This window comes from Balaenoptera acutorostrata, chromosome 3, assembly GCF_949987535.1.
Source record: "Balaenoptera acutorostrata chromosome 3, mBalAcu1.1, whole genome shotgun sequence".
Taxonomy (NCBI): domain Eukaryota; kingdom Metazoa; phylum Chordata; class Mammalia; order Artiodactyla; family Balaenopteridae; genus Balaenoptera; species Balaenoptera acutorostrata.
The window spans coordinates 16365858-16378632 of NC_080066.1; positions in this window are offsets into that span (position 1 = coordinate 16365858).

Consider the following 12775-nt stretch of genomic DNA (forward strand, 5'->3'; position numbering starts at 1 on the left):
CTCTTTTTTTTCTTGATGAGTCTGGCTCATCAATACAAACTGGGAACACTTTTATAAAAGCCTTCGAAAAATATCTGACTACTGACTTTATATATATGTAAAATCATCAATTGAGGTTACACAACAGAAAGTCACCCCCAAAATTGGAGATAACAGGCAAACACAGATGATCACAGTATACCAGGAGCAGGAACCATCCTAGGAGCCAGTAACTGGTAGGAAAACTTAAAGGGTAATTAATGAATTGTTGCAAAATGAGCAGGGACAAGATTGAGAGATAAAACTTCCTGAGAACCCAGCCTTAGGGAGATTCCCCACTTCCACCACTTTCATGAGTTGACCTCTAGAAGCCCTATCAGGTTCTTAGGGTAAAGACTGGTGAAAAAGCCTCACATATTTCCAGCAGGGAGAGGGAAAAAGTAACCACTTTGAAATACTCTCAGAGGGTTCTGTTCTCCTCAACAAAGACTTGCCTTCAAGGAAAACTATTTTACCAGATCCTAATTAATGTAGGTTCCACCACAACCTAACCAACTCCAGCCCCCTCTAGTCTTCCTGTCTCTCCTAGGAGGGTGTGAGGGGTGTGGATGGCTGAGAAGCATTTGGACAAGTTTACAGTCCAGAAACACAATCAGACACTGGTATGATAGCAGGTAATTACAGCTCCAAGAACTAGAAATCTCAGACCCTATTTGAGAATTTTCTAGAGAAACCCAAGACGACAGAGGAGACAATAACAAGGCCACCAGAGGACATTTTAGCCTCTGAGACCTCCAGCTACAGCAAAGAGTAAACACAGCCTAACTTCTAGCCAGGTAAACATAAAACCCCAAACTAAAGGCCTGTTTACCTGACCTTTTACCCAGTTCATCATGTCCACCTTTTCACAAAATATTACGATAATGCTAAAAATAAGCACATACTGAAGACATAAAGCAAGCACGAGAAGCCGACTTAGATATGGCAGAGGTTTTGGAATTATCAGATGGGGAATTTAAAGAACAATGATTAATGTGCTAAGATCGCAAATGGAAATTCAAGACTGAAGCAGAGAACAAAGTCACAGGACAGGCTCTGCCTGACATCAAGACTTACTATAGATCTACAATAATCAAGACAGTGTGGCAGAGCCAGAAAAACAGACAAATAGACCAACAGATCAGAATAGAGAGCCCAGAAACAGATATATGCAGATGTAGTCAACTGATCTTTGACAAAGGAGCAAAGACAATTCAATGGAAAAAGGAGTCTAATAGTGTTGGAACAACTGGACATCCACATACCAAAAAAATCTACAAAGAATTAAGAGATATAAGTGACTATAAAATATACAAAGATGTTATGTACAAAACAATATTTGACAATAACATTAAATGAAGTATAATCTATAAAAATATTAAATCATTATGCTGTACACCTGAAATGAATGTAACATTGTAAATCAAGTATACTTAAAGTTTTTTAAAGTATCTAGAAAGAGATTTTACACCTTTCATGAAAATTAAGTCAAAAATGGGTCATAGACCTAAATGTAAAATACAAAATGATAAAACTTCTAGAAGATAACATAGTATGAAAATCTACGTGACCTTGAGTTTGGTGATGACTTTTTAGATAGGATAACAAAAGCATGATTCATGAAAGAAAAAAACAGATAAATTAGATTTCCTTAATAAAAATAATCAATTGCCCTCCCAGGTATTTACTCAAATGAGTTAAAAACTTATGACCACACAAAAACCTGAACACAAATGTTTTTTTAAATGCTCTAAAAAATAAAGTATATTATAAAAAACTAAAAGAGTAAAAACAAAATAAATGTGGGAACTGCGTAAGCTATAAAGGGTAACACTAAAATCACCTTTAATAATATCCCCCAGAGCCAACTGCTCTGATTTTTTTCTACTTCCAATTAATATATTCTGCTCTACTTATAAATAGGTCACGCCATATATTCATTCCTCTATTCTGTTTTTTCCACTTAACATCACACCATGTTTTACTATGTGTGTAAGATGTTTCACCAAGTAAAAATCGCGCAAAAATGTCAGTTTTTATAAATTTTATGAATGTAATAGGTTATTCTTTTTCTATTGCTGAATATTTAATTGTATCTTCATATATAAGTAGTATTATAAGCAGATAGGGTAGGGGGTCCCCAGAGAAAGAACCAGGCATGCTTTCCTGACATAAGAGAAGCCATTTTTGACCTAAGCCATTTTGTGATCTAAGCCTGGCTTCAATGATTGAGCCTGGCTTCAATGATTGTCCGTGAACAGGTCTCAGGAATTAGTGATCTTAAGGGAACAATTAGTGATCTTAACAGAAACAAACTGTTATCAGGAAAGAGAAGTAACAATAGCAAAGATATGTATCAGTTGTAAAGACCCCCAGTTCTGTTTCAATGGTGAAGATTAGCCTGAGGCTCAACTACCAGATCAACTGGTACCTAAGGGATGATGATGTAGACCTTTTCTGACCCTCGTGACTTCAATCAACTAAAGCTTGGAATCTGTCCCCCATCCAGGCTCCTTCATGAATATGCATGAACCCTTAGCTTAAAACTTCCAGTTTCGCAGACTGGGGAGACATTGCTTTGGGAAAGATCCCTGGTGTTCTCTTGCTGCAAGTAATAAATCCTTCATTCTCCTGCTCTTTGCCTTGGTTGTGCCTTCTGGTTCAATGACCACCAAGAGGTGAACGCAGTTTTCAGGTAACAGTTTCTACCTATTTATTCGTATCTTGAAACAGTGATGTGGCAAAAATCTTTGACCACAATTTTGCCTGGTTTTTTCATCTTTAAAAAAAAAATTAATTTATTGACGTAGAATTAGTGTGGCTAACATTCAAGGAATTACTTAAGAGGCTATGCTGCACACTTAGAAAAAGTTTTATGAACATTTTAACAAATGTGTAAAGCCTTTCACACATAAGACATTACTAGTATCTGGCAGGAGTGTGCCATGTCACGGTCATGCTCTGACTTTTCCCATTCTTTCTCAATTAATGAAAATGTGAAGCTATTTCATTGCTCAAAATACAATTGTAATGCCATATTGCTAAGTACTCATGTCAATGAGAACTTTATAAATAGCTACATGTTTAACTTAAAAAAATTTTATATCAGATTTTTTGACATTGACACTATATAGAGAAATAAATTAGATCAGGACAACTAACAGAGATTAAGCATTCAAAAGAATTAAAACTACAAAGTACCTGGATGTTTTCATTCAGAAAGCTGTCAAAGTGTCTGTCACTGAACATTTTCATCCCACTTTAAATTCAGGATCTCCAATCATAACAATCACCAAAGTAAAGTGTGCAAAACCATTTCTATTAAAATTTCCTATTTTCACTAGCATATAACTCCTCTGAACAATCTCTGCTGGTTTTACACTTTACCTTTCCTGGTTACAGTTTAATGGTAAATTTGAGAGATGTGGTGAAAATCCTTTCAGCTATAATTAATTTTACTTGTTAGATTTACTATCAAATTTTAAAAGTGAGACTTTTCTCAGTTTTTTTCAAATTCTTGGAATCAGTAACATAACGAGGCATTGATAGTTTGAGGAAGGAAATAAACAAGGAAGATAATGAAAACATATCAGGTAGAAACAGAGGTACTGTTAATGCTTACAGATAGCACTATGTACCATATGACTTTCCAACTGGAGTCAATTACACCAGAAAAATCCATGCCATTCATTCCTTGTATGAATGAGTACTTAACTATTTGCAGAGTACTATGCTGGGTGCCAGGAATTTATGTGCAAAGGCTGATAAAAACCCAGTATGACTTTTCAGTAGGACATGTTATGTCCTTATGGAATGACTGAAAGGTTAAGTCACTTTAAAAGTCATGCTGTCCCGCCTTCTCAAATGACAAGGCCCTCAGAGATCAAGCGACTTGCCCAACACATATTCCCCATTTACCAGATGTCCCCAAATGTTCACATCAAAAACGAAAAGTTTCCCATTGATTTCAAATAATTTACCCCCACCCACCCAAATCCCACCTTGAGATCACTGAATTTTAGCTTCCTATTTTTTTTTCTTTGTATCAGGCATAGTCAAAAGAAAGTAAAATGATTAGTTGGGGTTTCAAAAGGGGTCAAAAATATGCAAGATAGAGAATGAACAAAATCCATTGCATTACAGTCATTTTAAAATAAAGACTTATCACAGGAAATCAAAGAATTGGATTCTATTATGTAGAAGCACTTCTGCTCTCACATTAAAGGAAATATGAGCTCAAGGCAGAAGACTTAGGAGAAGGAAATAATGGAGAAATGTCCCAGCACTGCAAATAAAAAGCAGGTCTTTATCAAATTTCTAGCAGAGGAGAAAAGCTGCAGGTTTTCCTCATTTCTTGTCAAACAACAACAAACCAGGAAATATCTTTGAAAGTGTTTAACTTTCTTTTAATGATTTTGTCTCACAGTTTACTACACCACATAGATTGATTAGTTAATCAAAAATGGGGCCTTTACAAATACTTGAATGTTTTCTCACTGCGTAAATATGTCCTCATGAACATCACCAGTCTCCTGTGCAGTTTCAGCATCTTTCCCTTGCATTATCAGGATCAAGGTTCTGATAATTTTTCACTATCAGTTTTCTGGACAACAGCTTGTCTTCCTTATCAGTAGGTAAATCAAACCCTGCCCCATTAGTCAACCTTTATCTCTAGGGCTAAACTTTTCAAATAAATCAGGTCTAAAGTAATGCTAAGGGCTTGAGTGTCATCAGGCCTTTTTTCCCAGATCCTTCCTACATACCTAACACTCATTTGCACACCTATGTATTTTCTTCACCTGTGTGTCCGAAACTCTACCCACTGCCTAACCTAATAGGGCTTATCCTTCAAGTTAAAAACCAGGGTTCCTAATCTTATCTACCCTATACTCTCTAAAAAATCATTATTTTGTAGTTTAATATAATTTCTTATCCTCACAATTAAATTATTCATCTTATTTTGCATTTCTGAGTGCCTAGTATGGCAGTAAACAGTTAAATAATATTTGGTTGATTTGATCAAGGTAATTCTTCAACAGCAGCCATTTTGTTTCCTGCATGCATTTCCAGGTAAATGGTGGCCTTCTTTTATTAAACGTGGAGAATCAAATTATGTCCTTCTAAGAAGTATAAATTTTAAATCTTCATCTTAATGTGGTATTAAGTAAATTGCCATTCTACTCCTCTTAAGAATTACTTGAAACCCTCCTGCTATTTTTATTCCCAGAAAGGGCACGCCTGTTAAAGCTGACCCTTTTATCTTTTCCCCTGCACTTCACCACTATTATTACTTTATTTTTCCTTTGGGTAAAATAAGTGTGGACTACCTGACAAGATGTGATATACGTGTGTGTGTGTGTGTGTGTGTGTGTGTGTGTGTGTGTGTGTGTGTGTACGTTATTTGTGAAGGGGATAAGTAAAATATAATTCTACATTAGCCTTAAGTAATCCTTTTTTGAGTAAATTCCACATAGATGCAAAATACAAAAGACATTTAGATAACGCTGGTCCTTTTATTTTTCTAAATGTGTACAAAGACATGAAGAATATAGGTACTGAATGATTTACTTTGAATTGATTTTATTGGAAGAAAAAAACTCTTTCGGGCCTAGACCTAAGTATTTATTTCATTATGTTATTTGTTAGAAATATTTTATGGGAGTGTCTTTGGGTGCTACCTCAAATGATTCCAATAACTCTGAAAATTTTGAAAAAAAATTAGAAATAGGAGAAAACTACAACTTTTAATATCATAGAACGCTATAATAATTTCAATTAATATTGTTGCCGGCAGTTGAGCAGAGCAAAATTATAAGTCTCACAATGCCCTTGCCCACATTTGACAAACAAAATAGTAAGAGACATAGCAGATTATTACTTAGAAGGATACTGAAGCTTGAAGCACATGTACTAAATTTGGGCAGTCTTGGTGAAAATGAGAATAGGTTGCACATTATACAATCTGACATCCTTCACCTAAAACCAAATGAGATAATAAAGAGAAACGAGACATATTTTCTGCATAAAGAACCATATAATCCTTTACCTCATTTAAATAATAGATTCATAATTTTATTCCAAGTAAACTATTCTGTGAAACAAAAACATGTCTGATAATGCCACATGCCCAAAACATACATGATATTCCTATATTATTATTATGTGCACAAGTTCTCACATATTTTGATTTTGGTCTAGACATTTTTATGGAGTTTTTCATGTGCCATATACTATAAACTAGAGGAATAGAAGGAGGTAATTTTCCAAAAATAGGATGATAAACAGTTTTTAATATAAAACTGACAGTCAAAGAGATTGAACTGACAATATTTAATGCACCTATTGAAATGTTAAAACAACTAAAGTGTACCATTTCTGGAATATCTCATTTAGAAATAGGATTTTTAGTTCTTGGAGATAGAAATAACTTTCAAGAATCAACTCAAATTTTTAAAGATTTCATTAAAATGTAATTGTTACTTACTGTGCTTTCTTATGTTTAAAATCTTTTCCAAATTCTGAAGCTAAATAAGTGATAGGCAAATAATATTCATCCTATTAGTCTCTACACTCTTCTGTACCCTTGAAATCCTTCATTATATAGAATTTATTCAATACTTTAAAATTTTTCATTCCACAACAAAATCTCTGAAACTTAGAATTTTACGATTATACTTTCATATTCAAATATTTAATACAAATATATAAACATAAATTTCAAGTAACATAGTCTATTATGCCTAGTACAATATTATACTTTTAAGTATGAACTAGCAGACACATCCCAATCCTAACAACTCTATCAGTTTCTCCCTGAAATTCTTAGAAGCAAATAGGAAGCATAAAAATTAATCAGTTTTCCAAGACTGAGTAAAAAGGGTAATAAAATTTAGTTACCTAGCTATTCCCTCTTTCACATACCCTTTATGAAGACACAAAACACAAATTCCTTCACTCAGTACAACAAACACTGAATAAAGATAGGGACCTTGCACATAGGAATTCAAAAGCTAATGGGGCCGTCGTAGTATTACACCAGCCGATACTAATAGACGTGTTTTCATTAACTTGGTTTTATACTCAATAACTCATATTAAATACAGTTCACTTTTATTGAGCTACATTCTCAAAGTTTTAAAACAAACAAAAAAATCTATCTCCAAATTCAAAATGAGGAGGAAAGAGGTTCCCCAGCAGCTGTGAGGTTCTCAACAGCCACAGGTGTCAAGGGGGAATCTTGGGCTCCAGCAAAGGGACAGTAACACTTATCATCCTTTCTTCTTCCAGACCGATCAGCATCATTATAATGACGTCTACATTACATCCCTCTCTACTCTAAATACCCAAAGTGGTTTCTTTTCTCTGACTAGACACTACTGACTGATAATATGAAACAGATCCTTCTGTTTTATTTTCAATTTATCTGGGTAGTTGGTATATATGAAAGAAACTAGAAAAATATCAACAATATTACAACTATGGATTATTCTTACTGTCATTTCATAGAAGTTGCATAAAAAGGAATGGAAAAATACAAGGTCAAAAAAAGAGTAAAGTTGGGAATAAAGGGCAATTGCACAATATGCTATATTACAGACAATTTATCTTCATATTCATGATCAACAGTCCCAGTATGTATTAGGTGAAAAGAAAACAATGAGCATTGGGGTGGTCTTTTCCTAAAATAAGTCTTGGGTTGGTATCCACTCACTGACACACAGCCCTTCTAACAAAATCCTTGTCAGTCAGAATAATTGCAAAACACAGAACTCTTCATCATACTGTGTAATAGCTGCCAGAAACAGTAAACAAACAGCAAATCTAAACAAGTTAACATATGTAATAAAATTCTACAAAAAAAGGGGGAGGGATAAATATATTTAGGTAGGTCACTGAAAGTTATTATATTTGAAAATTCTGATGGAGTGTGCAAACATGAAATGGATTGCTCTTATTCTATGAATTTTTTCTCATTGACAGTTTATTAGCTAAGAAATATTAAGACAACATTTTAATAACATTTTAGCATTCACTCTCCATCAATTTAATGCAACATTTATTGATTTCCCACTATGAGCTAGGAATTTCAAATAGAAAAACCAGAATAGTACAACCATCACCTTAAGATTCTCATAGCCTCCTCATTTTCCCCTTTAAACAATGGTCTCCTTAGCTATGTTTGAATTTTAAAATTTGAAACTGTTTCATTTTCAAAGCAGGAGATCTTAGTTTTTAAATTTAATATTTTACTTCAAGAATAAAGTTTTTTCTTATCCAATAAATTATGATAGTTTAAAGAGGAAATTTATCTAGAATTGAAGTGTTCATACAAAGACTATATGGCATGAAAATAATGTGTAAAGTGATAGAAATGATAAAAATCCAATGATCTAAATTATTCTTCATTGCTTGAAAAATATATTTATAGTAAAAAACACTTTTGGGAAAACATATTTTTTGATTTTTACTGTGAGTCAGGTACTGTGTTAGACACCAGAGTACAAAGGAGTATGATACAGTTCCATCTCCAAAGTACTCATTCTAATCTATCTTTACATACAAAACTAGTCACTTTAAGACACCTCAAAAAGAAGAATGCAATATTCTTAATAATTGACTATTATTTCCCATACAAATTCATTACCAGATATGCCTAAAACATTGAAATTTGCTCTTTTTGCTTCTCTTCAACAACCTACAAAAGCATATATTCATAGTAAGAAAAAGTATATAATGACTCTGGTTAGTTTGTTTTTAACAAATACATATTATAAAACTCATTTCATAAAAATTACAGCCTTCTTGGCAAAAAAGGCAAAGAAAAAGAAAATGTGATTTAAAAGAGAGCAAAAGGTCACCTTGAACCCATTTTATTCATCCAATGTAACCAAACTTTAATTGGCTTCAGTGACATGAGAAAGGAAATAGCTCGTCATTTCAACCAGGTGTTTTGAGTAACTTTTACCTATACTCATTTCCAGTTTCCATATAAATAGTTTCAAAAACACAAAACATTTTTCCATACACTAATCCTAAGGCTCCAAAGTCCATGTTGCCATTGACATTTTTTTTTACATGTTTTTATTGACCCATGAACTTTCAAGTCCACATATAAATCTATCCATTGATAAACAAGTACTCATCACAAGGTTCAGCTTTGCTACAAATTAGCTGATCAGCCTTTGTTTTTTTCTAAACACACAGTACTTACTATGTGTTTAGGAGAAACTACATTAGGCAACAAGCTAGAATATCTATAATTGATTTATTTCACAGTGTGAACTGGATGAGTTGCAAATAGAAAACATTTATTGTTTGATTGATTGTTCATTTAAAAAATAATAATCTGTGGCTTCAAAAATGCTTTTTGGCTTTTCTTTCCCAAGATACCTTAAGACAGATTCCATAATTTATGGCTACTTTAGCATACTAAAAATCAGTACAGATTCTTCTTCCAGTAATGGCAGAGTGGATAACTCTCCCATAGATAACAATTATAAACTCTAGACAAAATGTGAATAAAAAAATCATTCTAAGTTAAGGGACTAGAAAGTGAGCAAAACTTTCAGAATAGAAGGAGAAAAGACTTTTGAAAGAGTAACTGCAGTGTGTGAAATTTATGTTCACACAGCTTTTTCTGTGAGGGCACTTTCCAGCCTGAGCAGCTCAGTACAATGTGAACTCAGATCTGAGAGAAAACTGCCTATGAAGAGAGCTATAAAGGAGGGGGACTAAATCTGTTTACAGACTCTACCCCAATCCTTCTCTGATCCCTGAACTACATGGACGTCAGGTCACCAGGTGAAAGAAATAGGTGGACGCTTAAAGAACTGAGAGGGAATTTTGGCAACTTGCTCACCAGAAAGGTTACAGAGCTGGGAGCTGCAATTCAATTACATTAAAATGCCTGCTAGGACAAAAGCCAAGATTCTACAGTGCAAGACAAAATCCACAACCCCAACAATATATCAACAGTAATGCCCACTGAACAACAACAACAACAAAATACTTGACATTAAAAAAAAACATAGAAAGAAATTAAACAATCTCATTTACCACTGCATCAAAAATAATAAGATACCTAAGAATAAACCTATCTAAGGAGGCAAAAGACCTGTACTCCAAAAACTATAAGACACTGATGAATGAAATTGAAGATGACACAAACAGATGTAAAGATATACCGTATTCTCAGATGGGAAGAATCAATACTGTTAAAATGACCATAATACCTAAGGCAATCTACAGCTTCAATGCAATTCCTATCAAAATACCAATGGTATTTTTCACAGAACTAGAGCAAATAATTTTAAAATATGTATGGAAACACAAAAGACCCCAAATAGCCAAAACAACCTTACCAGACCTAGAGGAATCATGCTCCCTGGCTTCAGACTATACTACAAGCTACAGTAATCAAAACAGTATGATACCAGCACAAAAACAGACACATAGGTCAGTAGAACAGGATAGAGAGCCCAGAAATAATGCCATGCACTTATGGTCAATTGACCTATGACAAAGGAGACAAGAATATAGAGAAAAGACAGTCTCTTCAACAAATGGTGATGGGAAAACTGGACAGCTACATGTAAAATAATCAAATTAGAACATTCTCTAACACATATAAAAAAAGAAACTCAAAATGAATTAAAGACCTAAATCTAAGACCAGAAACCATAAAACTCCTGGAGGAAAACATAGGCAGAATACACTTTGACATAAATCATAGCATTATTTTAAACCTGTTGCCTAAAACAAAGGAAATAAAAGCAAAAACAAACAAATGGGACCTAATTAAACTTAAAAAACTTTTGCATAGTAAGGGAAACCATTGACCAAACAAAAAGACAACCTACTGAATGGGAGAATATATTTGCAAATGATATGACTGACGAGGGGTTAATATCCAAAATATATAAACAGCTCTACAACTCAGTATCAAAAAAACAAAAACAACCCTATTAAAAAATGGGCAGAGGACCTGAATAGACATTTTTCCATAGAAGACATACAGATGGCCAACAAGCACATGAAAAGATGCTCAACATCACTAATCATCAGAGAAATGCAAATCATAACTACAACAAGGTATCACCTCACGCTTGTCAGAATGGTTATCATCAAAAAGAACACAAATAACAAATGTTGATGAGGATGTGAAAAAAGGGAACACTTGTATACTGTAGGTGGGAATGTAACTTGGTGCAGCTGCTGTGGAGAACTGGGTGGCAGTTTCTCAAAAAACGAAAAATAGAACTACCATCTGACCCAGCAATTGCACCCTGAGTATATAGCTGAAAAAAACCAAAAACACTAATTCAAGAAGATACATCCACCCCAGCGTTCACAGAAACACTATCTACAATTGCCAAGATATGGAAGCAACCTAAGTGTTCATGAACAAATGAATAGATAAAAAACATGTGGTATGTAATATATACAATGGAATACTACTCAGCCATGAAAAAGAATGAAATTTTGCCATTTGCAGCAACATGGATGGACTTGGAGGGTATTATGCTAAGTGAAATAAATTAAACAGAGAAAGACATACTGTATAATATCACTTATATGTGTAACTTAAAAATACAACAAGCTAGTGACTATAACAAAAAAGAAAGACTCACAGAGAGAACAAACTAGTGGTTACCAGTGGGGAGAAGTTAGGGGGGAGGGGCAATATAGGGGTAGAGGAATAGAAAATACAAACTACTATTTATAAAATAAGTAAGTTACAAGGATATATTGTACAACACAGGGAATCTAGCCAATATTTTATAACAACTATAAATGGAATATAACCTTTAAAAACTGTGAATCACCACATTGTACACCTGTAACTTAAATACTGCACATCAACTATACTTCAATTTTTTAAAACTCTTAAAAATTAAAAAAAAATAATGTAAAACTAGTATTCACATCAACCAAAATATACTTTCGAGAACCTGGAATTCATAAGGTACTTTGGAGGAAAAAAAAATTCCAAACAAAAAATTGTCCCACAGTCAAGAGGAAAACCAGTCAAGAGAAACCAACTCTAAGATTACCCTGATGTTGGAATCAGCACCTAATTCAGAGTGGCTATGATAAACATGTTCAAAAATGTAACAAAAATTTTTTCAAATGAACAGATGAAAATGTTATAAATTTGGAAACCATAATAGTAAACCAAATAGCAATTATAGAATTGAAATTCACAATATTTAAAATTGAAATTTTGTTGGATAGTCTTAATAGCGTATTTGAGATTCCAAATGACTAGAACAAACTTGGAGAGATAAATTTAAATATTCCAATCTAAGGAATAAAGAGAAAAAAGTATTTTAAAAATCTTTGAAATCATCTTTATCGAAATTTCAATGGCATTTTTCACAGAAATAGAACAAACAATTCTTTGCATAAAACCATGAAAAACCCTTGAATAGGCAACACAATCTTCAGAAAGAAGAACAAAGATGGAGGCATCACACTTCTTGATTTCAACCTATATTACAAATATATAGTAATAAAAATAGTATGGTCCTGGCATAAAAACAGGCACACCAGTCAATGCAGCAGATTAGAGAGCCCAGAAATAAACCGACACAAATATGGTCAATTAATTTATGACAAAGGAGCTACGAATATACAATGGGTAAAAGGTAGTCTCTTCAATACATGATGCTGAGAAAACTGAAAAGCCCCATGCAGAAGAATGAAACTGGACCACTATCTTGCACTATATACAAAATACAACTCAAAATGGACGAAA